General features: G+C 29.6%; 1 protein-coding gene and 1 long non-coding RNA gene across 2 annotated transcripts in view; both read left to right on the forward strand.

Moving 5' to 3' along the window:
* Positions 1-27,788, forward strand: part of LOC142225905 (protein son of sevenless-like) — a 114,207-nt gene that overhangs the window by 64,641 nt on the left and 21,778 nt on the right. The gene's annotated exons all lie outside the window — the stretch shown is intronic.
* Positions 7,211-7,694, forward strand: LOC142225906 (uncharacterized). The gene is made up of 3 exons (XR_012719501.1): positions 7,211-7,272; positions 7,404-7,480; positions 7,573-7,694. It is a non-coding gene; the product is annotated as an uncharacterized LOC142225906 (long non-coding RNA).

The raw sequence follows: 27,788 nt of genomic DNA on the forward strand, positions 1-27,788 counted from the left end.
TATTACTTAGAAAGTAATTTACATTTCACAAGTAGTTTTATAGCATGACAAACGAATTTAAGTTAATAAGTTTTTTGAAGAAATTTCCATTGTATTTTGTAGGCCATGAACTAAACGATTGCTACTTAGAATTTGTAAAATTTCCTTTCGAGTAGTTAATTTTCGTTGAAGATACGAAAAATGAGCTAAAATTCTGGAAAATTCTTGTAATACATAATTGTAAAAATCTTCTTAAATTTACGAGACACATTTTTTCTGTGTAGTATAGTGGTACATAAATATAGGAAAATGTTAACTAATATATGAAATGCGTTCTACCTAATTTCTAGGACAATCACATCGTTCAATCAAATAAAAATGTCTGTGGCGCTATACGAAGTTCAACTTTCTTCAAAATCACAAAAAAAAATCTGGGTGCAATTTAATATATTTAATGTAAGAAACAAATATTTAATTTCAGAATAACCCCTTAAAAATTTGGAAACATTTTTATTACTCCACTGCTTGTAATTTAATAGTGAATTTGTAAGGATTCTTTAACTTTCACTGAAAAAACTGTGAACCCTTTTCCATTGCAAAATGAACTAAACTGTAGTAATATTGACCATGATTTAGCCCTTAAGATTTTTTTCAACTTGTCTGGTTTATAAATCTCTTAAATTTTAGTTCATATATAACATTGTATTTTAGTTCATTTTTACAACACCATAAGATTTATATACCCCTACCAAGTTAAAAAGTCAGTATTATTTTGGTTTACTTGCTTATTTTTTGGGAAACCCGATACTAACAATTGGTTAACAGTCTTTTTAAAATGTTGGCGACTAAACTATTTTTAAATCAATCATACCACAGTACAGAGAAATTAAATAATTAAAGGAACAACAAACCGTTTTACTATTTGAAAATTTTCATACATTAAAATTAAACTTTCTTTAAGCAAAAGTACTTTACTATAAAAATTTATGATGAAAGTTCTTAATACAATGTTTTATGTGAATAAAAATTATGACCACATGGAACAGAGAATAGTTCATTTGAACATCTGACTTATCCTTTTTTCATTCATCGTAGGTAATTTTTCACATATCTTGCTGGAAAAAATGGAAGCAATAATGAAAATTGTTAAAAATTAACACCATGTAATAAAATATATTTTATTTTTAATTCTTCATTTTAGCTTGTAACTTACCATATTTGGGGGCATTTTATCAAATGGTGTAAGGAATTCAACTTTTCTTTGGAAAACGTTTCTCATAAAATTTGTACCTGAAACAATTAGAGAAATATAAACTCATAAAACTGTGTTGTTATCGATGTGAAGGATATAATAAACTAAATATTCTAGTTGAAAGAAAGCCAAAGTTTTAATATAAAACTTACCAATTCTCTATTAAATTGTTCGCTGAGGGGAAATATAAAAAGTTGTCCAAATTTATTTGGGTTACTCTGAAATTAAATATTTATTTTTTACATTAAATAAAATTATTAAATAGGTTTTCAAAAAACCCAATGAAAAAAATAATAAAATGCATAAAAAACCAAATATTCTTGATAACCCTAGACAGTCATCATTCGTCAAAATGACGACACGTAATTTCATTTTCGATTTAAAATGCATTTTAGTCTATTGGGAAATGGTAAATTTAAGTTATACTAATTCGAGCGTTTTATGAATTGTTGTTTTATACTACTTAAAACCAAATTGAATAAGAAAATAAATTCAAGTTTGGTTCATTTTTTCGCTCACGATGAAAATTATAGCATCTTGAAATCAGCCGTAGTCAAAATGACGAAGGATGACGTTAATGTACAAAAAATAAGGATGACTGTCCAGGGTTAAAAGAAAGTTAAAGAATCCTTACCAATTCACTATTAAATTACAGGCAAAGGAGTACTAAAAATTTGTCCAAATTTTTAAGGGGTTATTCTGAAATTACATATTTGTTTTTACATTAAAAATATTACATTGGTTTCCAAAAAAATTGATTAAAGAAATTCTAAAATAAGGTATTAAAAACATGTAATTTTGATGATAAAAAGGTCACAAAAACGTAAATATTCTAGTTGAAATAAAGCCAATTTTTAAAAGAAAACTTACTAATTCTCTATTTTTTAAATTTGTTCGAATCCATCTGGAGTTGCTCTCAAATTAAATATTGCTTTTACAACAAAGAAAAACATTAAACTGGTTTCCAAACAAAATAATTAACAAATAATAATATACATAAAAAATATTCTTGTTAAAAGAAAGTCATATTAAAAAATACTTACCAATTTATGAATAAACTATACGCTGAGATATAAAAAAAAATTTTACAAATTCATCTGGAATTGAATATTAATTTTTTACATAGAATAATAAAAATTTCAATACACTTTCAATTTCAACATATTTTCCTAAATATTCTTAATAACTTTTTTCTAAACTACCGATAAAATATTAATAACTTTCATTTAAAAGGTTTAATAAACAAACACCAATATATGTCTCAAAAATCCAAAATATTGCATGCCTTTATATTCCCTTTTCCCTTGTTGCATATCTGCTTAAAAGATGCAACAGCCCACGCCAACGCCAACTATACAACTGAAGCATGCCAAACAAAACCAAGCAAAGCCAAAACATTCCTACAACAACAAAAACACATGTGCCTTTATTGAAAACAACACCTCATCCAGCCAAATAAACCATCCACGAATAACAAACACACACACACAAACCACTAAATGAAAAAAAAATAAATAAAAACAACCCCACGCTCATGTATACACAACATACCCAGCCCTCACTATCATTTCTCATTAATGCATTACTCTCACTCAAACAAAACTCAAGTAACATCATCTTTACATTAATCACATTCCACTATGCCGATAAAGATCTCTGTACTATGCATTAGTTCATCGCATCTGCTGACAATTTACTCTTAGAATAATATTCGTAAAGGCACACCAGTTTATGAACGATGAAACGTTTAACTTAAAATTTGCAAAAACTTAATGAAATGTTATCAACCATTTTTGACGAAAATATCTATAAATTTAATTACATGTGAACTAAAAATATTTCATTGGGTAATTTTCTACCAACAATTATTAACTATAGGAATTGTCAGTAAGAAATTGCTATCCACTTTCAAGTTCATTTTTTGTAAAAAAATATTTTCTCATACAAAAAAATCTTATAGTAAATTGCACTTATTACTTAGAAAGTACTTTACATTTTATAAGTAGTTTTATACCATGACAAACGAATTTTTAACTACCAGTTAAGAAATTTTTTAAGGAAATTTCCATCGTATTTTGTAGGCCATGAACTAAACGATTGCTACTTAGAATTTGTAAAATTTCCTTTCGAGTAGTTAATTTTCGTTGAAGATACGAGAAATGAACTAAAATTCTGGAAAATTCTTGTAATAAATTATTGTAAAAATTTTCTTAAATTTACGAGACACTGTTTTTCTGTTTAGTATAGTGGTACATAAATATAGGAAAAGTTTAACTAATATATGAAATGCGTTCTACCTAATTTCTAGGAAAATCACATCGTTCAATCAAATAAAAATGTCTTTGGCGCTATACGAAGATCAACTTTCTTCACAATTAATATATTTAATGTAAGAAACAAATATTTAATTTCAGAAGAACCCCTTAAAAATTTGGAAAAATTTTTATTACTCCTCTGCTTGTAATTTAATAGTGAATTGGTAAGGATTCTTTAACTTTCTTTTAACCAGAATATTTGGTTTTTTTGTGCATATTATTATCTTTTTAATTAGATTTTTTGGAAACCAATTTAATAATTTTATTTAATGTAAAAAATAAATATTTGATTTCAGAGTAACCCCAAATAAATTTGGAAAACTTTTTATATTTCCCCTCAGAGAGTTAGTAAGTTTTATATTAAAACTTTGTCTTTCTTTCAACTAGAATAATTATTTTATTATTTCCTTCACATCGATAACAACACAGTTTTATGAGTTTATATAGAACACTTCATTATTTCTCTAATTGTTTAAGGTACACATTTTATGAGATACGTTTTCCAAAGGAAAGTTGAATTCCTTACACCATTTGATAAAATGCCCCCCAAAATATGGTAAGTTACAAAATAAACAATTAAACAATTATATATATTACATGATGTTAATTTTTAACAATTTTCATTATTGCTTCCATTTTTTCCAGCAAGATATGTGAAAAAATTACCTGCGATGAATGAAAAAAAGGATAAGTCAAAATGTCCAAACAGCGAGTTCAAACGAACTACTCTCTGTTCCACGTGGTCATAATTTTATTCACAAAAAACATTGTATTAAGAACTTTCATCATAAGTTTTTATAATAAAGTACTTTTGCTTAAAGAAACTTTAATTTTAATGTATGAAAATTTTCATAATAGTAAAACGGTTTGTTGTTCCTTTATGTTAATTATTTAATTTCTCTGTACTGTGGAATGATTGATTTAAAAACAGTTTAGTCGTCGACATTTTAAAGAGACTGTTAACCAATTTTTATTATCGGGTTTCCCAAAAAATAATCAAGTAAACCCAACTAATACTGACATTTTAAATTGGTAGGGTTATATAAATCTTATGGTGTTGTAAAAATGAACTAAAATACAATGTTATAGATGAACTAAAATTGAAGAGAATTATAAACTAGAAGAGTAGAAAAAAAATCTTAAGAGCTAAATCATGATCAATATTACTACAGGTTAGTTCATTTTGCAATGGAAAAGGGTTCACTGTTTTTTCAGTGAAGTGAACATGCCAACTCGATTTCGTTAATTTCGCGATTAGTTCATTTGAATATACCAAAGCTTAAACCAAAATCCAAAGACTGTTCAAATAAAGTGCTAGGCAAATCGAAAAACCAACCTGGCTTAACCTAGTGGTTGAAGCTCAGCTTCCCAGTCCGAAGGTCGGCGGTTCGACTCCACTTTGGGGCGAATTGACAAATGTTTTTTCTTTTGTGTTGTTTTTTCTTTTGTGTTGTTTTTATTAATCATTGAATTTTTATGTATTAAAATATAAAAGTCTTTTGATTTTGATTGTTACACAGAAAAAAAAGTGTCTCGTAAATTTAAGAAGATTTTTACAATAATTTATTACAAGAATTTTCCAGAATTTTAGTTCATTTTTCGTATCTTCAACGAAAATTAACTACTCGAAAGGAAATTTTACAAATTCTAAGTAGCAATCGTTTAGTTCATGGCCTACAAAATACGATGGAAATTTCCTTACAAAAATTCTTAACTGGTAGTTAAAAATTCGTTTGTCATGCTATAAAACTACTTGTGAAATGTAAAGTATTTTCTAAATAATAAGTGCAATTTACCATACGATTTTTTTGTATGAGAAAATATTTTTTTACGAAAAATGAACTTGAAAGTGGATAGCAATTTCTTACTGACAATTCCTATGGTTAATAATTGTTGGTAAAAAATTTCCCAATGAAATATTTTTAGTTCACATGTAATTAAATTTATAGACATTTTCGTCAAAAATGGGTAGATATCATTTCATGAAGTTTTTGCTAATTTTAAGTTAAACGTTTCATCGTTCTTATACTGATATGCATTTAAGAGTATTGTTTTTAGAGTAAATTGTGGACAGATGCGATGAACTAACGCATAGTACAGAGATCTTTCTCGTCAAAGTGGAATATGTTTAATGTAAAGATGATGTTACTTGATTTTTTTTTTGAGAGTGAGAGCATGCAATGCAATAATGAGAAATGGTAGCAAGTGATGGGGATGTTGTGTATATTTGAGCGTGGGGTTGTTTTTGTTCTTTCAGTGGTTTGTGTGTGTGTTTATTATTGGCGAATGGTTTATTTGTCTGGATGAGGTGTTGTTTTCAATGAAGGCACATGTGTTTTTGTTGTTGTATGAATGTTTTGGTTTTGCTTGGTTTTGTTTGGCATGCTTCAGTTGTATAGTTGGCGTTGGCGTGGGCTGTTGCATCTTTTTAGCAAGTATGTAACAAGGGAATATAAAGGTATGGAATATTTTGGTTTTTTTAGACATATATTGGTGTTTGTTTATTAAAACTTTGAAATGATAGTTATTAATATTTTAGCGATGAGATTTACGATGGCGAAGTGATGATCGGTAGCTTATTAAAAAGTTATTAAGAATGTTCAATATTTAGGAAAAAATGCTGAAATGGAAAGTATATTGAAATTGTTTTATCTAATTTAATTTTTATTATTCAATGTAAAAAATAAATACTCAATTTCAGAGTAACTCCAGATGAATTTGGAAAATTGTTTGTTACACCTCAGCGTATAGTTTAATGATAAATAGGTAAGAGTTCTTTTTCAATGTGGTTTTCTTTTAAAAAATAATATTCTTTATGTATATTATTATTTGCTAATTATTATTATTTTTTTTTTAACCAGTTTCAAGCTTTTCTTTGTTGTAAAAAAATATTGAAGTTAAGAGCAACCCCAGGTGGATTCGGGCAAATTTTTATATTTTTCCTCAGCGTATAATTTAATAGAGAAGTGGTAAGTTTTGTTTTAAAAATTGACATTCTTTTCACTAGAATATTTAAATTTTTATGACCTTTTTATTATCAAAATTACAGGTCTTTAATACCTTAATCAAATATTTTTGGAACATTTTTGTTACACCTCAGCATATAGTTTAATCATAAATTGGTAAGTATTCTTTTTAAAATGTGGTTTTCTTTTAAAAAAGATATTTTTTATTTATATCATTATTTGCTAATTATTATTATTATTATTTTATCAAACTAGTTTAATGTTTTTCTTTGTTGTAAAAAAAAATATTTAATTTCAGAGCAACCCCAAGATGGATTCAGACATATTTTTATACTCCTCCTCAGCGTATAATTTAATAGAGAAGTGGTAAGTTTCTTTAAAAAATTGGCTTTCTTTTCACTAGAATATTTAAATTTTTATGACCTTTTTATTATCAAAACTACAGGTTTTTAATACCTTATTTTAGTATTACATTAATCAAATATTTTTGGAAACCAATTTAATATTTTTATTGTAAAAAACAAATATTTAATTTCAGAATAACAATTTGGAAACATTTTTATGAATTGGTAAGCTTTCTTTAACATTCTTTTAACCAGAATATTTAGTTTTTTATGCATATTATTTCTTTAAAAAAGATTTTTTGGAAACCAATTTAATGTTTTCTATTTAATGTAAAAAATAAATATTTAATTTCAGAGTATCCCCAAATGAATTTCGATAACTTTTTAACCTCAGCGTACAATTTAATAGAAAATTGGTAAGTTTTATGTTAAAACTTTGGCTTTCTTTTGACAAGAATATTTATTGTATTATGTCCTTCACATCGATAACAACACAGTTTTATGAGTTAATATATTACTTAATTCATTATTTCTCTAATTGTTTCAGGTACAAACTTTATGAGGTACGTTTATCTAAGAAAAGTGGAATTCCTTACACCATTTAATAAAATGCCCCCAAATATGGTAAGCTACAAGCTAATTTAAAGAGATTAAAAATTATATTTTATTACATGTTAATTTTTAACAATTTTCATTATTCCTTCCATTTTTTTCAGCAAGATATGTGAATATACTAACGATGAATAAAAAACTAAGGAAAAGTCAAAATGTCCAAATAGCGAGTTAAAATAAACTACTTTCTTGTTCCACGTGGTCATAATTTTTATTCACAAAAACATTGTATTAAGAACTCTCATCATAAGTTTTTATAATAAAGTACTATTGCTTAAAGAAAGTTGAATTTTAATGTATGAAAATTTTCATAATAGTAAAACGGGTTGTTGTTCCTTTAATTATTTAATTTCTCTGTACTGTGGAATGATTGATTTAAAAATAGTTTAGTCGTCGACATTTTAAAGAGACTGTTAACCACATTTTATTATCGGGTTTCCCAAAAAATAAGCAGGTAAACCAAAATAATACTGACTTTTTAACTTGGTAGGGGTATATAAATCTTATGGTGTTGTAAAAATGAACTAAAATACAATGTCATAGATGAACTAAAATTTAAGAGAATTATAAACTAGACAAGTTGAAAAAAATCTTAAGGGCTAAATCATGGTCAATATTACTACAGTTTAGTTCATTTTGCAATGGAAAAGGGTTCACTGTTTTTTCAGTGTAACAATTACGCGGTGATGTTGTAAACAAAAAATGAACATATAAAAACTGATTTATTTCCTTTCGTGATTCTTTAGTTTCGATCAAATTAATTTAAAAGTTACCAAAATCCAAAGTCTGTTTATATACGTTGCTAGCTAGCTTAGTCTAGTGGGATAAGCTGAGATTCGCAGTTGTAAAGTCGTGGATTCGATCCCTGTCTCTTACGATGGTCAAATCAAATTTGTAATTTTATTTCGTTTGAATAAAAAAATGCACTTTGCAAAATGCAACGGCAATGCATTAACAAAAATAAATTAAAATGGCTTTTTGTTTTGGTCTGTAAAAGAGAAAAATAAAAATAGAATAATTGTTGCTGTAATTGTTTAAATTAGCGCGGATATTAAATCGAATTTAAATTTATTCGGAAATATTTTAATCGGTATTATTTACGCGATTACATGCCATCGAGAATCAAGATATGTAAAATACGTTACGTTGTTTTCCGTTTGAATTCTAGAAATATATTTGAAATCTCGTTTTTTTTATATTTTATTTATTTTGTTGTTTGATAGTTGACCTTTAAACTGTTAATTATATTTGTTTAGTTGGACTTGAGGTCATATGAATAAAAACAGATGTTGTTGTTTTTGTTGAGTTGTATTTTTATGTAAAATTATCCAATATTTCGAAACATCTCCGATGTTCGTCTTCAGGTAAATTTCTTTAAACAAATAACAGAACACATTTTACACATTAATAAACAAAAATATATATCAAAATCCAAAAATATTGATAATTACTTTTAGAAGTAAAGAACGATGAACTTATTCGCAAACGAGTAAATTTAAAACTAAAGTCTAATTTGATTTTCTATATTTTTGTACAATATTTCTATAAATATATGCACAATGGTCTGTATCAGTCTTAAAATTCATCCGTCTTTCTGTAGGTACATTTATAATATATAACATCTGCAGTGTAAATCTCCTCTTATAGTCGGTTTCTTGGCGTATGACCTGTTAGAGTGCAATGTGCTGCAAGCGCCGTCTTTTGCTCCAAGGGTTGTCAGTGGCTTTCTGATCAGATTTATGCCCTGAGATTCTAGTTTTTAATTTGGATTGATGATTTGAATCTTTTTGTGAACCCGGGAATATATGTCAAGGGTTTGTAAATTTTGGGTTCAATGTGGTCATGTTTGGTGTGTTTCGTTCTTTTACATGTTGAATTAGGTCATCAATCGTTTTATTCGGGAAATCATTTAATCTTCTTATAAAATTTGTAGCCGTATTCATTATGATTCGTCTAGGATGTTTGGCTGTTGGTTTGTGATACCAGTTAATTTTTATTCCATTTGTGTGCCTTAGAATTATAGTATCTAAGTATGGTCCTCTTCTGTTTCCATCGTAAATTGAATTTGTCTATCAAATGCGTTTAAATCTGATAAAGTAGCATGAACGTCATTTTTATTCAAAATACAGAACAGATCGTCTACCTATTTTGTCATTATTTTTGGTTTGATTGTCAATTTCCATTGCACTACTTCCATTGCAATATCGGTGAAGCTGGTGATCCCATTGGCATTCCTTTACGTTGTTCATACACCTTTTTATCATACACAAAATATCTTGAGTCCTTGATACAAACAGTTAACATTTCTATAAAAACATCGATCGGTATCTTTGTGTAGTCCTTTATTTCGTCCCATTTTTCTTTTATAATTTTAATCGCCAAATTTACCGGAATGCTTGGAAAAAGAGATATTACGTCGAACGAAATCATTGTTTCATTGTCCTCAATCTTAATGTTACTGGTTGTATTCTTAAATTTAATTGCGTCTTTTACATTATATTTGGAATCTTTCGTCAAAATTTTCAAAATATTCACAATATATTTTGATAGTTCATCAGAAGGGGAATTTATTGAAGAACATATCGGTCTTACAGGGACTCCTTCCTTATGTATCTTCGGAAGTCCATAAATTCGTGGGGCGTTATCAGTTTTACATATTAATTTCAATTTTTCGTTGGCGTCAATAATGTTCATTTTGAATAATTTTTCTACCAGTTTATTATATTTCGTCTGGAGTATTGAAGTTGGATCTCTTTTTAAGCGTCTATATGTACATATATCTCTTAGAATACTTTTCATCTTTATTTCATAATCGTCTTTATACATCGCTACGGGGTTTCCCCCTTTATCAGCAGTTAGAATAAGTAAATCTTTATTTTTTTAGATATTTTTGTGTCTCCCCCATTGTGTCAAGTATAAATTTCTCTTTTTTATTTGGTTTAGTCTTTTGTATGTGGTCATCTATAAGAGAAGCTAAACGTACTCTCGCGTTCTCTTGCTCTTCTTTATTGTCTAATGTTTGTATGCACTCATCGCCTTCAGCTATAACATTGAACAACGGGAAGGAAGTTGTTGTTGTCGGAAGAGAAAACTTGGGTCCTAGAGAAAGCAGCCATTTAACATTAGTTGGTATGGTTTTATTTCTGAGATTCTCAAACCAACTTGTTTTGTTGTTCATGCCTAGCTCTAGTTGTTGTTGTTGTTTCAATTCGTTTAGTTTTTTAATGTGAGTAGTTTTAATTTTATGGTTGTGTGATATTTGGAGAGTATTTTCACTCTCAATGAATTTGTTGTAGTCATCAGTGTTCATGACTTTGCTAAGTTGATCTTTAGCATTAGAAATCATTGTTGTATTTTTGTGTATTTGCATATCTTTGTATTGTATGATGAGATTCAATACTTTAGTGTGAAAGTTGTAGTTATACTTTTCTATTTTCTCGTTCAAATTTTGGCGGCAGTTGTTAGTATTGAAGATGTTATAAGGATGTGTTGTTGTATTAGTGATGAATTTTGGTATAATACCTGCTTGCTTGCATTTTATGAGAAATGTGGTTAATGCTTTTAGGGATGCTGTGTTATGACAGCTAAAATTGAAATCATTTAGCTGTAATGGAATTACAACACAAGTTGAGTTTACAAGTAATTTTGCCAATGCAAAATTACCTTTTTCTGCTAATTGCACAACAAACTTTCTCACACCTACCTTTTCGTTCATTTTGCAATCTTAAACTGCAAACCAATCTTTTTTTCAATTCAAACTTTCTCACACCTACCTTTTTGTTCATTTTGCAATCTTAAACTGCAATCCAATCTTTTTCCAATTGCAAAACACCTTTTCTCACTTACCTTTTTCCATTTTCTAATTCTGGTTCATTGAACCTATAATTGCAACTCAAGCTTCTGTCATTCACATGACCCAATTAAAGACCAGCTTTGTTTTTGGTAAAATATTGTTAACGTAATACACTTTGTAATAGCAATAAGAAAAATGTTAACGTAATGCACTTGGCAATAGCACTAAGAAGTATATTATAACCAAATTTGAATAATAAAGAGTAGATGATATCTCAACTTAGAACGAATCGCATCGTTTTATTACCCTCTCTTATTACCGAAGTAATAAGGGAATAGTTTTACTGGCGCAGTCGGTAGGATTCTCGAGGCATTAAAAAGATTAATGCCTGGGCATTTTAATGTCCTTTAAGAGAATCGAACGCGGGAAAAAAAATATAGTTCCAAGAACTATTGAAACAAAATAGACTTAAAAAAAAAAGTGATAACCTATATTGGGAAAAAGTGTGAAAAAAATTGCATCTTGAAAAATGTATTAAAAAAAAAAAAGAAAAATTAACACTTTCGAAAAAAAAACAAAAAAAAAAATAAGAAACAGAAACAAAAACAAAGAAATAGCAACAATACTAGACATTAAACAAAAAACCCTATTTGGAAAAATCTTTTTTTAACAAAATAGAAAATATGGTGAAAAATTAACAATAGACATTAAAAGACAGTGAAACAAATTTTACATTGAAAAATTTATATTTACAAAAAAAAATATATTGTGGAAAAAAGGAAAACAACAGTCAATAATCAACACCATTTCGATAAGCGAAAGTGACGAAGTATACGACATCATAGGACCAACCAACCATCAATCAACAGCAATAGTAACAGGATTTGAGGAGAAAAAGCTAGTAGCTGACGAGGAAGAAAGGAAAGCTGAGTAAGATAGTTTATATATTTTATCTAGCACTATATATATATTTGTATGTGCACTGCGACAAAAGAAAATAAGTAAAGAAACAACCTAAGATTGTTGTATAATTTTTTTTTATTACAAAATATTACTAAGAAAATACGTATATATATATATATATATATATATATATATATATATATATATATATATATATATATATATATATATATATATATATATATATATATATATATATATATATATATATATATATATATATATATATATATATATATATATATATATATATATATATATATATATATATATATATATATATATATATATATATATATATATATATATATATATATATATATATATATATATATATATATATATATATATATATATATATATATATAAATATTTGTGTACTGCGAAAAAAAACACACACACACATAATATCGTTCTCCATTAGTAAAGAGAAAAAAAACTTAACGGAAGATCTGCTTTTATTTGTAAAAAAAAAAAAATAATAAAGATTTGTTAATCACTCAACTTGTTCTGACAATAAGAGGAATTCGATCATCTTTTTTTTTGCGTTCTCCGCCCTTCATAAAGAAAATAAAGGAATTTAGAAAAAAAAAATTGTAAAATTTTGTTTTCTTTTGCCATCCGTATTTTTACAAACAAGACTAACCGACCATTCGACATCGCAAAGGATCGAAAGTATATTCTTTTTGTTGCCATTCAAAGACCCAGACTTTTTAAGAAATGCCTGACGACAATCAGACCCCATTATCTGTTACTATAGATCCCGTGAAATATTTGGGAAAACTCCCAGATTTCAACGGAGATTACAGGGACTTACAGACGTTTATTAATCTGATAGAAAGAATCCACCCTCTTCTTAGGCGTTATGACGAACCATCTCAATATTTGTTTTCTGATATAATAAAGAGTAAACTGAAAGGAAAAGCTAGGGAAATTATAGAAATAAATTGCCAGGCGCAATCTTGGCATGACATTAAGACAATACTTATGAATAACTTTGGCGAAAGACAAAGTTTAGAAGAACTGTTTGACAAACTAAAAAGTGTTTCATTCAGGACTAATAGCGTAGAATTCTACAATGACATAAAGACACGACTTAGAAGCCTCAACAACAAGACAATTACATTATTAGGACCAGGCGAAGCGACAAATGAATGTGCCAAAAATAATATGAAAACAGCACTTAACATATTTAGAGAAAAATTACTAGAACCGATGAGGACAATCATAACATGTAGAGACCCAGTCTCATTAGAAACCGCGATGGAAATATTATTTCAATCCGGATATGCATATCACACTTCAGCAAGTGGCATATTCAATTCTACCCCTAAACAGACCCAATACAGGCAAGGACAGGAAAATAAAAACGTACCCCAAAATAACGAAAAGAAGCCCCCTAATAACACCACATATCAGTATAATCGAAATTATCAAGGAAATAATCATAGACCAGGACCCAGTTAACACCAAAACAATAGGAATATTCAAGCTGCAAATTATCAACAGAAAGACAATCATTACCAACCCAATAGACACACCGGAAATGACCCTATTCATCCAAACAACCAGAATAGCCGATATTTTCCCTACGGAAACAGGCTGATCAGACCCAACAAGAATCGTATCAACAAACAGCATCCAGTTCTAGACCCACCACGGAAAGCAACCTACAAAATTTTCATTTTCAGGCCTCAAAGGTGAACTACCCCATATAGTAGTAAAAAATAACTTAAAATTTATTGTGGACACCGGAGCTACACATTCATTAGTAAACCCCGGATTGTGTACCCCGAAATGGAAGATAAATACCGGACCAGTGACACTTAAGACCCTCCAAAATAACGTACAATCTACTACAATATATAAAGTACCATTGTTAGAGTTAGGAGTTGAAAACGAATACTTTAATTTAATTGAATGCAAATTTCATGACTTTTACGACGGAATAATAGGAAACGATGTACTAAAGCGGTTTAAAGCTATCGTAAATTACGCAGACAACATTTTAGTTATTAACAATGTAAAAATACCACTTTTATATGCCAGAATAAATAGTATCCAATTCGTCGTTGCACACGAAAAAGGTCTCGTTCATCTTAAAGAACAACGTAACACTGAAGGAGATCTCATTCTTCAAGAAGGAATATATAACATACAAAATTTTAAGGTTGAACTAGAAAATTCAAAGGACCACTTAAAGGTTGTACATTTGGATAAGAAAGACCTGACAATAGTAAACGTTGAAAACTTTTGTATCGTAGATGAAGAATTTCAACAGACAGACCCAGTATTAGAACAAATTCGTATGACCCATATGAACTGCGAAGAAAAATCGACAGTAAAAAGGATAATAAAACGTTTTGAAGGAATTTTCTACCATCCTGACTCAAATTTAACATTTACTAATGCAATAAAACATAAAATAAACACTACGACCGACATCCCAATCTATTCCAAATCGTACCGCTATCCCTATATCCATAAGGATGAGGTACAAAACCAAATTCAAGAAATGCTTGACAATGGAATCATACGTCATAGCACATCCCCATACTCTGCACCGATCTGGATCGTACCAAAAAAGGAAGACGCGAGTGGAAAAAAGAAATGGCGATTGGTAGTCGATTACAGAAAATTAAATGAGGTCACTATTGATGACCGCTACCCAATCCCAAATATAGATGAAATATTGGACAAACTCGGAAGGTCAATGTATTTTACCACATTAGATTTGGCTAAAGGATTCTACCAAATCGAAGTCGATGAATCGGATGTGCATAAGACAGCTTTTACAGTCGAAGGTGGACATTATGAGTTTTTAAGAATGGCATTTGGATTAAAAACCGCCCCCGCAACGTTTCAAAGACTTATGAATACGGTTCTAAAGGAGTATATTAACAAAATATGTTTAGTTTACTTAGACGATATCATAATCTTCTCCACCTCTCTCCAAGAGCACGAAGAATCAATAAGACTTATTTTCAAACGGTTAGAAGAAGTTAACTTAAAAGTACAACTAGATAAATCCGAATTTTTCAAAAGAGAGACAGAATTTTTAGGACATATTGTTACCCAAGATGGAATTAAACCTAACCCAAAAAAGATTGAATGCGTTATGAATTTCCCTTTGCCTAAAACCCCAAAACAGATAAAACAATTTCTTGGACTTACCGGATATTATAGGAAATTTATTAAAGACTATTCATTAATTGCTAAACCAATGACTACCTTCTTAAAGAAGGATGCAAAGATTGACCCCTGTGATCAAAGATATCAACATAGTTTCCAAACCTTTAAGAAATTACTTACTAATGATCCCATCTTAGCTTATCCAGACTTTTCAAAAAAATTCACTCTCACATCGGACGCCAGCAATTACGCATTAGGAGCGATACTCTCTCAAGACGATCATCCTATCTGTTATGCTAGTCGAACACTTAACGAACATGAAATCAATTATAGTACAATTGAAAAAGAACTTTTGGCTATAATTTGGGCCACTAAATATTTTAGACCATATCTTTTTGGACGTAAATTCTTAATAGAAACAGATCACAGACCATTGACATGGTTATTTTCGATCAAAGAACCAAATTCTAAACTCGTTAGATGGAGGCTAAGACTATCAGAGTTTGATTATGAAATTAAGTACAAGAAAGGTACCAAAAATAGCAATGCCGACGCACTGTCAAGAATTGAGTGGGAACAAGTAAATATAAACCTAGTGGATATCCAAGAATCAATAATAAGAGAAAGCAGTTCGCCTATCAATATGTTTAAAAATCAAATTATAATAAATAAGATATCATCGGGTTCTGCACAAATAAAAAAGGAAACAATTTTCCAGAATAATAGGAAAACCATTAGAATAAAGTCGCTCGACAAAGAATATATAATCATGTTATTAAAGACCTATTTTGACCCAGACCATATAAACGCAATTATGATCGACGATGAATTTTATGATATATTTCAGAATACGTACTTCGAATTCTTTTTAGAAAATAAGAATTTCAGAATCATAAGATGTTTTAAGAAATTAGAAGACATAGAAGATGAACTTATGTTAACCGAGATTATAGAAAAGGAGCATTTAGATAAAAACCATCGAGGTATACAAGCAGTATTTGAAGAACTAAAGACACAAATATATAATACTAAACTTAAAATAAGAATAACCCAATTTATCAATAACTGTGAAATATGTACACTCGAAAAATATGACAGAAGACCTCCAAAAATTCCATTTAAAGTACAGAAACACCAAATAATCCAAAAGAAATAATACACGTAGACGTTTTCTATAGCTTATCTAAGTCCCTCTTTATGACAATAATAGATAAATTTTCGAAATTTGCAGTAGCATATAAAATAATCGGAAGGACATGGACTGAATTCAAGACTAAACTTCTCCAATATATAAACACTTACGGAAAAATAAAAAAAATAGTCGTAGACAATGAACTAGGTTTTAAAGCCATACCTATGCGACAATTCCTGAACGACGAAGACATAGACATTCACTATACCTCCAATAGCAATCACACGTCAAATTCTGACATTGAAAGACTTCACAATACCATAAACGAACATTTAAGACTCCTAAGACATGATGAACGGAACAAGGACGAAGACATAGAAGACAAGATAAATAGAATCATTGGATTCTATAATAACACAATTCATAGTACGACAGGTGTAAAACCTATCGACTTTATTTCGGGAAAAATACATGAGAGTAGATACAAGGAAATTCATGATAAAATAGCTTTGAAGAAAGAAGAATATATCAAAAAACTAAATGAAAATCGGAAAGACGTAGAACTAGAAGAAGGAATGAATTTCATAAGAGAAATTAGAGGAGGAAAAAATCACCGTAAATATAGAAAAATAGACACATTTAAACTGGACGAAGAACACATAGAAAGTAAAACAACCGGACACAAATATTATAAGACACATGTTAGACTAAAGAAGAAATACCAAGATAGAGACAATCCCACTGTTACTGCAACCAAATAATTCTTTTTTATTTTCAGACAATGGACAGATTATTGACCTTGACATTACTTACAACCATTATGGCTCAAAAACTGCATATCCACGACCTGAACAACAATAACGGATTCTTACCTATTAAAACAGGCATTTTTAGACCCATAGAACATTACTGTAAAGTAGTACATATCATAAACTTAACGGAGTACGATCAAACCTTAAACCTTATTTCAGGAAACAGATGTTAAGTGGGACCAAATTGGACACAAAACCTTTATTGAATACAATGTATAAGAATTTTGAATTACTAAAAGCAAAAGTCGACTCTTTGAAACCTCACTTTAAATCAAAACGCGGACTGATTAACATATTTGGAAAAGGACTTAAAATAATAGCAGGGACTATGGACAATGACGACAGGGAACAAATAGAAAAATGTATAGAATTTCTTCATAGTAATCAAACACATATATCAAATAGTATAAATGGGTTAACTCACATTAGCATGACAATGTCTCGACAGATTAGGAACATAACAAACCACATAAATAATCAACAGTACCAAATAGAAACATACGTAAATAGAATCAGGAACACAATACAAAAAAGACTATCAACAATAGAAGACGAAATAACATATATGTCACAAGTATATCAGATAAACAATGGCATCTCAATATTTCAAAGCCATACTAACGATATCGGCAACATAATTTTTTCTAGCAAACTAGGAATAATCCCGACAGACATATTGACCAAGACTGAACTGGACTTAATTCCCGACTTAGATAGTTACACGAATATCAAGATAACTGTAGCTTTTCAAGCACAAACACTTTTCATAATACTGAGAATACAAATATATGCAGAAATACCAATGTCAAAAATTTTATTTGAACCTCTTCCAAATTTTCAAAATAAGTCAATCTTTCTGAAGGAACAGGAAGTGCTTACTGATATAGACAAGAATGTATTTAGAATAAACGTTAAAGACGAGTTACGGAAAAATCTTGAAAAAATTGATGATCAGTGTCTAACAAATCTTTTAAAATCTAAAGAGGCAGAATGCCCAATGAAGAAATTACAAGAGCCAGAGATAGTGGAAGTTTTCCCCGGCTATTTAGTATTTAAGAATTATTATCAAAACTTTACACATAATTGTAACAATAAAGAAGATAATATTAAAGGAAACTTTTACATAGAATTCGAAAATTGTCAAATTAACACAACCGATAAAACCTATGAAAACGTATATATAAGAATACATGACAAATTAATTTTGAACAATTTTGTAACTAGAATTAAGGAACCTTCAAACGAAACTGTAAAAGATTTGAACATAGAATCTTTATATATGAAACAATTAGAGTACGAAGAGAACATGGAAGAATTAATAAATAAATCTAATCAAATAAAAACAATAAATCTAAGGATACATACAATAATCATTTTATCAATTTTAATTATATGTGTAACTTTCATATCAAAAACAAAGCAAAAATATATTATTTCGTCGGGGCCTCAATCTAACGATGGGGGTGTTATGACAGCTACAATTGAAATCATTTAGCTGTAATGGAATTACAACACAAGTTGAGTTTACAAGTAATTTTGCCAATGCAAAATTACCTTTTTCTGCTAATTGCACAACAAACTTTCTCACACCTACCTTTTCGTTCATTTTGCAATCTTAAACTGCAAACCAATCTTTTTTTCAATTCAAACTTTCTCACACCTACCTTTTTGTTCATTTTGCAATCTTAAACTGCAATCCAATCTTTTTCCAATTGCAAAACACCTTTTCTCACTTACCTTTTTCCATTTTCTAATTCTGGTTCATTGAACCTATAATTGCAACTCAAGCTTCTGTCATTCACATGACCCAATTAAAGACCAGCTTTGTTTTTGGTAAAATATTGTTAACGTAATGCACTTTGTAATAGCAATAAGAAAAATGTTAACGTAATGCACTTGGCAATAGCAATAAGAAGTATATTATAACCAAATTTGAATAATAAAGAGTAGATGATATCTCAACTTAGAACGAATCGCATCGTTTTATTACCCTCTCTTATTACCGAAGTAATAAGGGAATAGTTTTACTATGCTGCTTGGCTGTTACTTTTGGAATATTGTTGGATTATATTTTTCGTTTCGGTGTTATATCTACGTTTAATGTTTTTGTAACGTTTCATCTTGAAAATTTAGTTGTAAATTTACTCGTTTGCGAATAAGTTCATTGTTCGTTACTTCTAAAAGTAATTATCAATATTTTTGGATTTTGATAAAATTTTTCCTGTTATTTGTTTAAAAAAATTTCCCTGAAGACGAACATAGGAGATGTTTCGAAATATTGGATAATTCTAAAATACAACTCAACAAAAACAACAACAACAACATCTGTTTTTATTCATATGACCTCAAGCCGAACTAAACAAATATAATTTTATTTATTTTCATATATTATTGTTGCATGCCTTTATTCACTGAATTTATGACGTCCGATCTGGATGTATTTTATTTCAGCATTTTTTTATATCTTCGATTATAAATGATTTTTTCTGATATATGCATATCGTTAGGATAATTTTTTTATTAGGTAGGTTAGGTTAGGTTAAAGTGGCAGCCCGATTAAGATTCAGGCTCACTTAGACTATTCAGTCCATTGTGATACCACATTAACTAAAAGTACCTATTACATATGGGCACTTCTAGTTTTAACCGTTGAACCTTCTCGATTATTTTCTTCTGTTGAACCAACCAAATTGTTCCAAAAACATTAGCAGACTGCTTACGTTAACGTTTTCCAGGTCCGCCAGTAATCTGAAGGTATATGCCCCTAAAATTTGCTTACGCCTTACCCAAAATGCAGGACACTCACACAAGAGGTGTTTTTTTGATTCCTTTTCCTCCGCATCATGACAGCTCATACAATAGTCATTATACTTCGCACCAGTAGTTTTTTTAAAATAGCCTATCAGGCAGCGACCCGTTATAGCAGATATCAGGAGTGATATCTGGCGTCTCGAGAATACTAGCATATCTAGTGCGCGGTTTAAGTTTAAATGGGCCATATTTGCTTGGTGTCGTTACAACCCTTACAATTCTCCCTGGCTTAACCTAGTGGTTGAAGCTCAGCTTCCCAGTCCGAAGGTCGGCGGTTCGACTCCACTTTGGGGCGAATTGAAAAATGTTTTTTCTTTTGTGTTGTTTTTATTAATCATTGAATTTTTATGTATTAAAATATAAAAGTCTTTTGATTTTGGTTGTTAACAATTACGCGGTGATGTTGTAAACAAAAAAATGAACATATAAAAACTGATTTATTTCCTTTCGCGATTCTTTAGTTTCGATAAAATTAATTTAAAAGTTACCAAAATCCAAAGTCTGTTTATATACGTTGCTAGCTAGTTACGTTTAAATACAACTCAGGCTTAGTCTAGTGGGATAAGCTGAGATTCGCAGTTGTAAAGTCGTGGATTCGATCCCTGTCTCTTACGATGGTCAAATCAAATTTGTAATTTTATTTCGTTTGAATAAAAAAATGCACTTTGCAAAATGCAACGGCTTTTTGTTTTGGTCTGTAAAAGAGAAAAATAAAAATAGAATAATTGTTGCTGTAATTGTTTAAATTAGCGCGGATATTAAATCGAATTTAAATTTAATCGGAAATATTTTAATCGGTATTATTTACGCGATTACATGCCATCGAGAATCAAGATATGTAAAATACGTTACGTTGTTTTCCGTTTGAATTCTAGAAATATATTTGAAATCTCGTTTTTTTATATTTTATTTATTTTGTTGTTTGATAGTTGACCTTTAAACTGTTAATTATATTTGTTTAGTTGGACTTGAGGTCATATGAATAAAAACAGATGTTGTTGTTTTTGTTGAGTTGTATTTTTATGTAAAATTATCCAATATTTCGAAACATCTCCGATGTTCGTTTTCAGGTAAATTTCTTTAAACAAATAACAGAAAACATTTTACACATTAATAAACAAAAATATATATATCAAAATCCAAAAATATTGATAATTACTTTTAGAAGTAAAGAACGATGAACTTATTCGCAAACGAGTAAATTTAAAACTAAAGTCTAATTTGATTTTCTATATTTTTGTACAATATTTCTATAAATATATGCACAATGGTCTGTATCAGTCTTAAAATTCATCCGTCTTTCTGTAGGTACATTTATAATATATAACATCTGCAGTGTAAATCTCCTCTTATAGTCGGTTTCTTGGCGTATGTCCTGTTAGAGTGCAATGTGCTGCAAGCGCCGTCTTTTGCTCCAAGGGTTGTCAGTGGCTTTCTGATCAGATTTATGCCCTGAGATTCTAGTTTTTAATTTGGTTTGATGATTTGAATCTTTTTGTGAACCCGGGAATATATGTCAAGGGTTTGTAAATTTTGGGTTCAATGTGGTCATGTTTGGTGTGTTTCGTTCTTTTACATGTTGAATTAGGTCATCAATCGTTTTATTCGGGAAATCATTTAATCTTCTTATAAAATTTGTAGCCGTATTCATTATGATTCGTCTAGGATGTTTGGCTGTTGGTTTGTGATACCAGTTAATTTTTATTCCATTTGTGTGCCTTAGAATTATAGTATCTAAGTATGGTCCTCTTCTGTTTCCATCGTAAATTGAATTTGTCTATCAAATGCGTTTAAATCTGATAAAGTAGCATGAACGTCATTTTTATTCAAAATACAGAACAGATCGTCTACCTATTTTGTCATTATTTTTGGTTTGATTGTCAATTTCCATTGCACTACTTCCATTGCAATATCGGTGAAGCTGGTGATCCCATTGGCATTCCTTTACGTTGTTCATACACCATTTTATCATACACAAAATATCTTGAGTCCTTGATACAAACAGTTAACATTTCTATAAAAACATCGATCGGTATCTTTGTGTAGTCCTTTATTTCGTCCCATTTTTCTTTTATAATTTTAATCGCCAAATTTACCGGAATGCTTGGAAAAAGAGATATTACGTCGAACGAAATCATTGTTTCATTGTCCTCAATCTTAATGTTACTGGTTGTATTCTTAAATTTAATTGCGTCTTTTACATTATATTTGGAATCTTTCGTCAAAATTTTCAAAATATTCACAATATATTTTGATAGTTCATCAGAAGGGGAATTTATTGAAGAACATATCGGTCTTACAGGGACTCCTTCCTTATGTATCTTCGGAAGTCCATAAATTCGTGGGGCGTTATCAGTTTTACATATTAATTTCAATTTTTCGTTGGCGTCAATAATGTTCATTTTGAATAATTTTTCTACCAGTTTATTATATTTCGTCTGGAGTATTGAAGTTGGATCTCTTTTTAAGCGTCTATATGTACATATATCTCTTAGAATACTTTTCATCTTTATTTCATAATCGTCTTTATACATCGCTACGGGGTTTCCCCCTTTATCAGCAGTTAGAATAAGTAAATCTTTATTTTTTTTAGATATTTTTGTGTCTCCCCCATTGTGTCAAGTATAAATTTCTCTTTTTTATTTGGTTTAGTCTTTTGTATGTGGTCATCTATAAGAGAAGCTAAACGTACTCTCGCGTTCTCTTGCTCTTCTTTATTGTCTAATGTTTGTATGCACTCATCGCCTTCAGCTATAACATTGAACAACGGGAAGGAAGTTGTTGTTGTCGGAAGAGAAAACTTGGGTCCTAGAGAAAGCAGCCATTTAACATTAGTTGGTATGGTTTTATTTCTGAGATTCTCAAACCAACTTGTTTTGTTGTTCATGCCTAGCTCTAGTTGTTGTTGTTGTTTCAATTCGTTTAGTTTTTTAATGTGAGTAGTTTTAATTTTATGGTCGTGTGATATTTGGAGAGTATTTTCACTCTCAATGAATTTGTTGTAGTCATCAGTGTTCATGACTTTGCTAAGTTGATCTTTAGCATTAGAAATCATTGTTGTATTTTTGTGTATTTGCATATCTTTGTATTGTATGATGAGATTCAATACTTTAGTGTGAAAGTTGTAGTTATACTTTTCTAATTCTCGTTCAAATTTTGGCGGCAGTTGTTAGTATTGAAGATGTTATAAGGATGTGTTGTTGTATTAGTGATGAATTTTGGTATAATACCTGCTTGCTTGCATTTTATGAGAAATGTGGTTAATGCTTTTAGGGATGCTGTGTTATGACAGCTAAAATTGAAATCATTTAGCTGTAATGGAATTACAACACAAGTTGAGTTTACAAGTAATTTTGCCAATGCAAAATTACCTTTTTCTGCTAATTGCACAACAAACTTTCTCACACCTACCTTTTCGTTCATTTTGCAATCTTAAACTGCAAACCAATCTTTTTTTCAATTCAAACTTTCTCACACCTACCTTTTTGTTCATTTTGCAATCTTAAACTGCAATCCAATCTTTTTCCAATTGCAAAACACCTTTTCTCACTTACCTTTTTCCATTTTCTAATTCTGGTTCATTGAACCTATAATTGCAACTCAAGCTTCTGTCATTCACATGACCCAATTAAAGACCAGCTTTGTTTTTGGTAAAATATTGTTAACGTAATACACTTTGTAATAGCAATAAGAAAAATGTTAACGTAATGCACTTGGCAATAGCAATAAGAAGTATATTATAACCAAATTTGAATAATAAAGAGTAGATGATATCTCAACTTAGAACGAATCGCATCGTTTTATTACCCTCTCTTATTACCGAAGTAATAAGGGAATAGTTTTACTGGCGCAGTCGGTAGGATTCTCGAGGCATTAAAAGATTAATGCCTGGGCATTTTAATGTCCTTTAAGAGAATCGAACGCGGAAAAAAATATAGTTCCAAGAACTATTGAAACAAAATAGACTTAAAAAAAAAGTGATAACCTATATTGGGAAAAAGTGTGAAAAAAATTGCATCTTGAAAAATGTATTAAAAAAAAAAGAAAAAATTAACACTTTCGAAAAAAAAACAAAAAAAAAAAATAAGAAACAGTAACTATTAAAAAAAAAAGTAAATGAGGACTATATCGTGAAAAAAATTTAAGAATCCCGAAAAAAAAACAACTTTTACTAAAAAAGGAAAATACCGTGACAAAAAAAAACAAAGAAATAGCAACAATACTAGACATTAAACAAAAAACCCTATTTGGAAAAATCTTTTTTTAACAAAATAGAAAATATGGTGAAAAATTAACAATAGACATTAAAAGACAGTGAAACAAATTTTACATTGAAAAATTTATATTTACAAAAAAAATATATTGTGGAAAAAAGGAAAACAACAGTCAATAATCAACACCATTTCGATAAGCGAAAGTGACGAAGTATACGACATCATAGGACCAACCAACCATCAATCAACAGCAATAGTAACAGGATTTGAGGAGAAAAAGCTAGTAGCTGACGAGGAAGAAAGGAAAGCTGAGTAAGATAGTTTATATATTTTATCTAGCACTATATATATATTTGTATGTGCACTGCGACAAAAGAAAATAAGTAAAGAAACAACCTAAGATTGTTGTATAATTTTTTTTTATTACAAAATATTACTAAGAAAATACGTATATATATATATATATATATATATATATATATATATATATATATATATATATATATATATATATATATATATATATATATATATATATATATATATATATATATATGTATATATATATATATATATATATATATATATATATATATATATATATATATATATATATATATATATATATATATATATATATATATATATATATATATATATATATATATATATATATAAATATTTGTGTACTGCGAAAAAAAACACACACACACATAATATCGTTCTCCATTAGTAAAGAGAAAAAAAACTTAACGGAAGATCTGCTTTTATTTGTAAAAAAAAAAAATAATAAAGATTTGTTAATCACTCAATATTTGTTTTCTGATATAATAAAGAGTAAACTGAAAGGAAAAGCTAGGGAAATTATAGAAATAAATTGCCAGGCGCAATCTTGGCATGACATTAAGACAATACTTATGAATAACTTTGGCGAAAGACAAAGTTTAGAAGAACTGTTTGACAAACTAAAAAGTGTTTCATTCAGGACTAATAGCGTAGAATTCTACAATGACATAAAGACACGACTTAGAAGCCTCAACAACAAGACAATTACATTATTAGGACCAGGCGAAGCGACAAATGAATGTGCCAAAAATAATATGAAAACAGCACTTAACATATTTAGAGAAAAATTACCAGAACCGATGAGGACAATCATAACATGTAGAGACCCAGTCTCATTAGAAACCGCGATGGAAATATTATTTCAATCCGGATATGCATATCACACTTCAGCAAGTGGCATATTCAATTCTACCCCTAAACAGACCCAATACAGGCAAGGACAGGAAAATAAAAACGTACCCCAAAATAACGAAAAGAAGCCCCCTAATAACACCACATATCAGTATAATCGAAATTATCAAGGAAATAATCATAGACCAGGACCCAGTTAACACCAAAACAATAGGAATATTCAAGCTGCAAATTATCAACAGAAAGACAATCATTACCAACCCAATAGACACACCGGAAATGACCCTATTCATCCAAACAACCAGAATAGCCGATATTTTCCCTACGGAAACAGGCTGATCAGACCCAACAAGAATCGTATCAACAAACAGCATCCAGTTCTAGACCCACCACGGAAACCAACCTACAAAATTTTCATTTTCAGGCCTCAAAGGTGAACTACCCCATATAGTAGTAAAAAATAACTTAAAATTTATTGTGGACACCGGAGCTACACATTCATTAGTAAACCCCGGATTGTGTACCCCGAAATGGAAGATAAATACCGGACCAGTGACACTTAAGACCCTCCAAAATAACGTACAATCTACTACAATATATAAAGTACCATTGTTAGAGTTAGGAGTTGAAAACGAATACTTTAATTTAATTGAATGCAAATTTCATGACTTTTACGACGGAATAATAGGAAACGATGTACTAAAGCGGTTTAAAGCTATCGTAAATTACGCAGACAACATTTTAGTTATTAACAATGTAAAAATACCACTTTTATATGCCAGAATAAATAGTATCCAATTCGTCGTTGCACACGAAAAAGGTCTCGTTCATCTTAAAGAACAACGTAACACTGAAGGAGATCTCATTCTTCAAGAAGGAATATATAACATACAAAATTTTAAGGTTGAACTAGAAAATTCAAAGGACCACTTAAAGGTTGTACATTTGGATAAGAAAGACCTGACAATAGTAAACGTTGAAAACTTTTGTATCGTAGATGAAGAATTTCAACAGACAGACCCAGTATTAGAACAAATTCGTATGACCCATATGAACTGCGAAGAAAAATCGACAGTAAAAAGGATAATAAAACGTTTTGAAGGAATTTTCTACCATCCTGACTCAAATTTAACATTTACTAATGCAATAAAACATAAAATAAACACTACGACCGACATCCCAATCTATTCCAAATCGTACCGCTATCCCTATATCCATAAGGATGAGGTACAAAACCAAATTCAAGAAATGCTTGACAATGGAATCATACGTCATAGCACATCCCCATACTCTGCACCGATCTGGATCGTACCAAAAAAGGAAGACGCGAGTGGAAAAAAGAAATGGCGATTGGTAGTCGATTACAGAAAATTAAATGAGGTCACTATTGATGACCGCTACCCAATCCCAAATATAGATGAAATATTGGACAAACTCGGAAGGTCAATGTATTTTACCACATTAGATTTGGCTAAAGGATTCTACCAAATCGAAGTCGATGAATCGGATGTGCATAAGACAGCTTTTACAGTCGAAGGTGGACATTATGAGTTTTTAAGAATGCCATTTGGATTAAAAACCGCCCCCGCAACGTTTCAAAGACTTATGAATACGGTTCTAAAGGAGTATATTAACAAAATATGTTTAGTTTACTTAGACGATATCATAATCTTCTCCACCTCTCTCCAAGAGCACGAAGAATCAATAAGACTTATTTTCAAACGGTTAGAAGAAGTTAACTTAAAAGTACAACTAAATAAATCCGAATTTTTCAAAAGAGAGACAGAATTTTTAGGACATATTGTTACCCAAGATGGAATTAAACCTAACCCAAAAAAGATTGAATGCGTTATGAATTTCCCTTTGCCTAAAACCCCAAAACAGATAAAACAATTTCTTGGACTTACCGGATATTATAGGAAATTTATTAAAGACTATTCATTAATTGCTAAACCAATGACTACCTTCTTAAAGAAGGATGCAAAGATTGACCCCTGTGATCAAAGATATCAACATAGTTTCCAAACCTTTAAGAAATTACTTACTAATGATCCCATCTTAGCTTATACAGACTTTTCAAAAAAATTCACTCTCACATCGGACGCCAGCAATTACGCATTAGGAGCGATACTCTCTCAAGACGATCATCCTATCTGTTATGCTAGTCGAACACTTAACGAACATGAAATCAATTATAGTACAATTGAAAAAGAACTTTTGGCTATAATTTGGGCCACTAAATATTTTAGACCATATCTTTTTGGAC

Source organism: Haematobia irritans, chromosome 2, assembly GCF_050003625.1.
Source record: "Haematobia irritans isolate KBUSLIRL chromosome 2, ASM5000362v1, whole genome shotgun sequence".
NCBI classification, from domain to species: Eukaryota; Metazoa; Arthropoda; class Insecta; order Diptera; family Muscidae; genus Haematobia; species Haematobia irritans.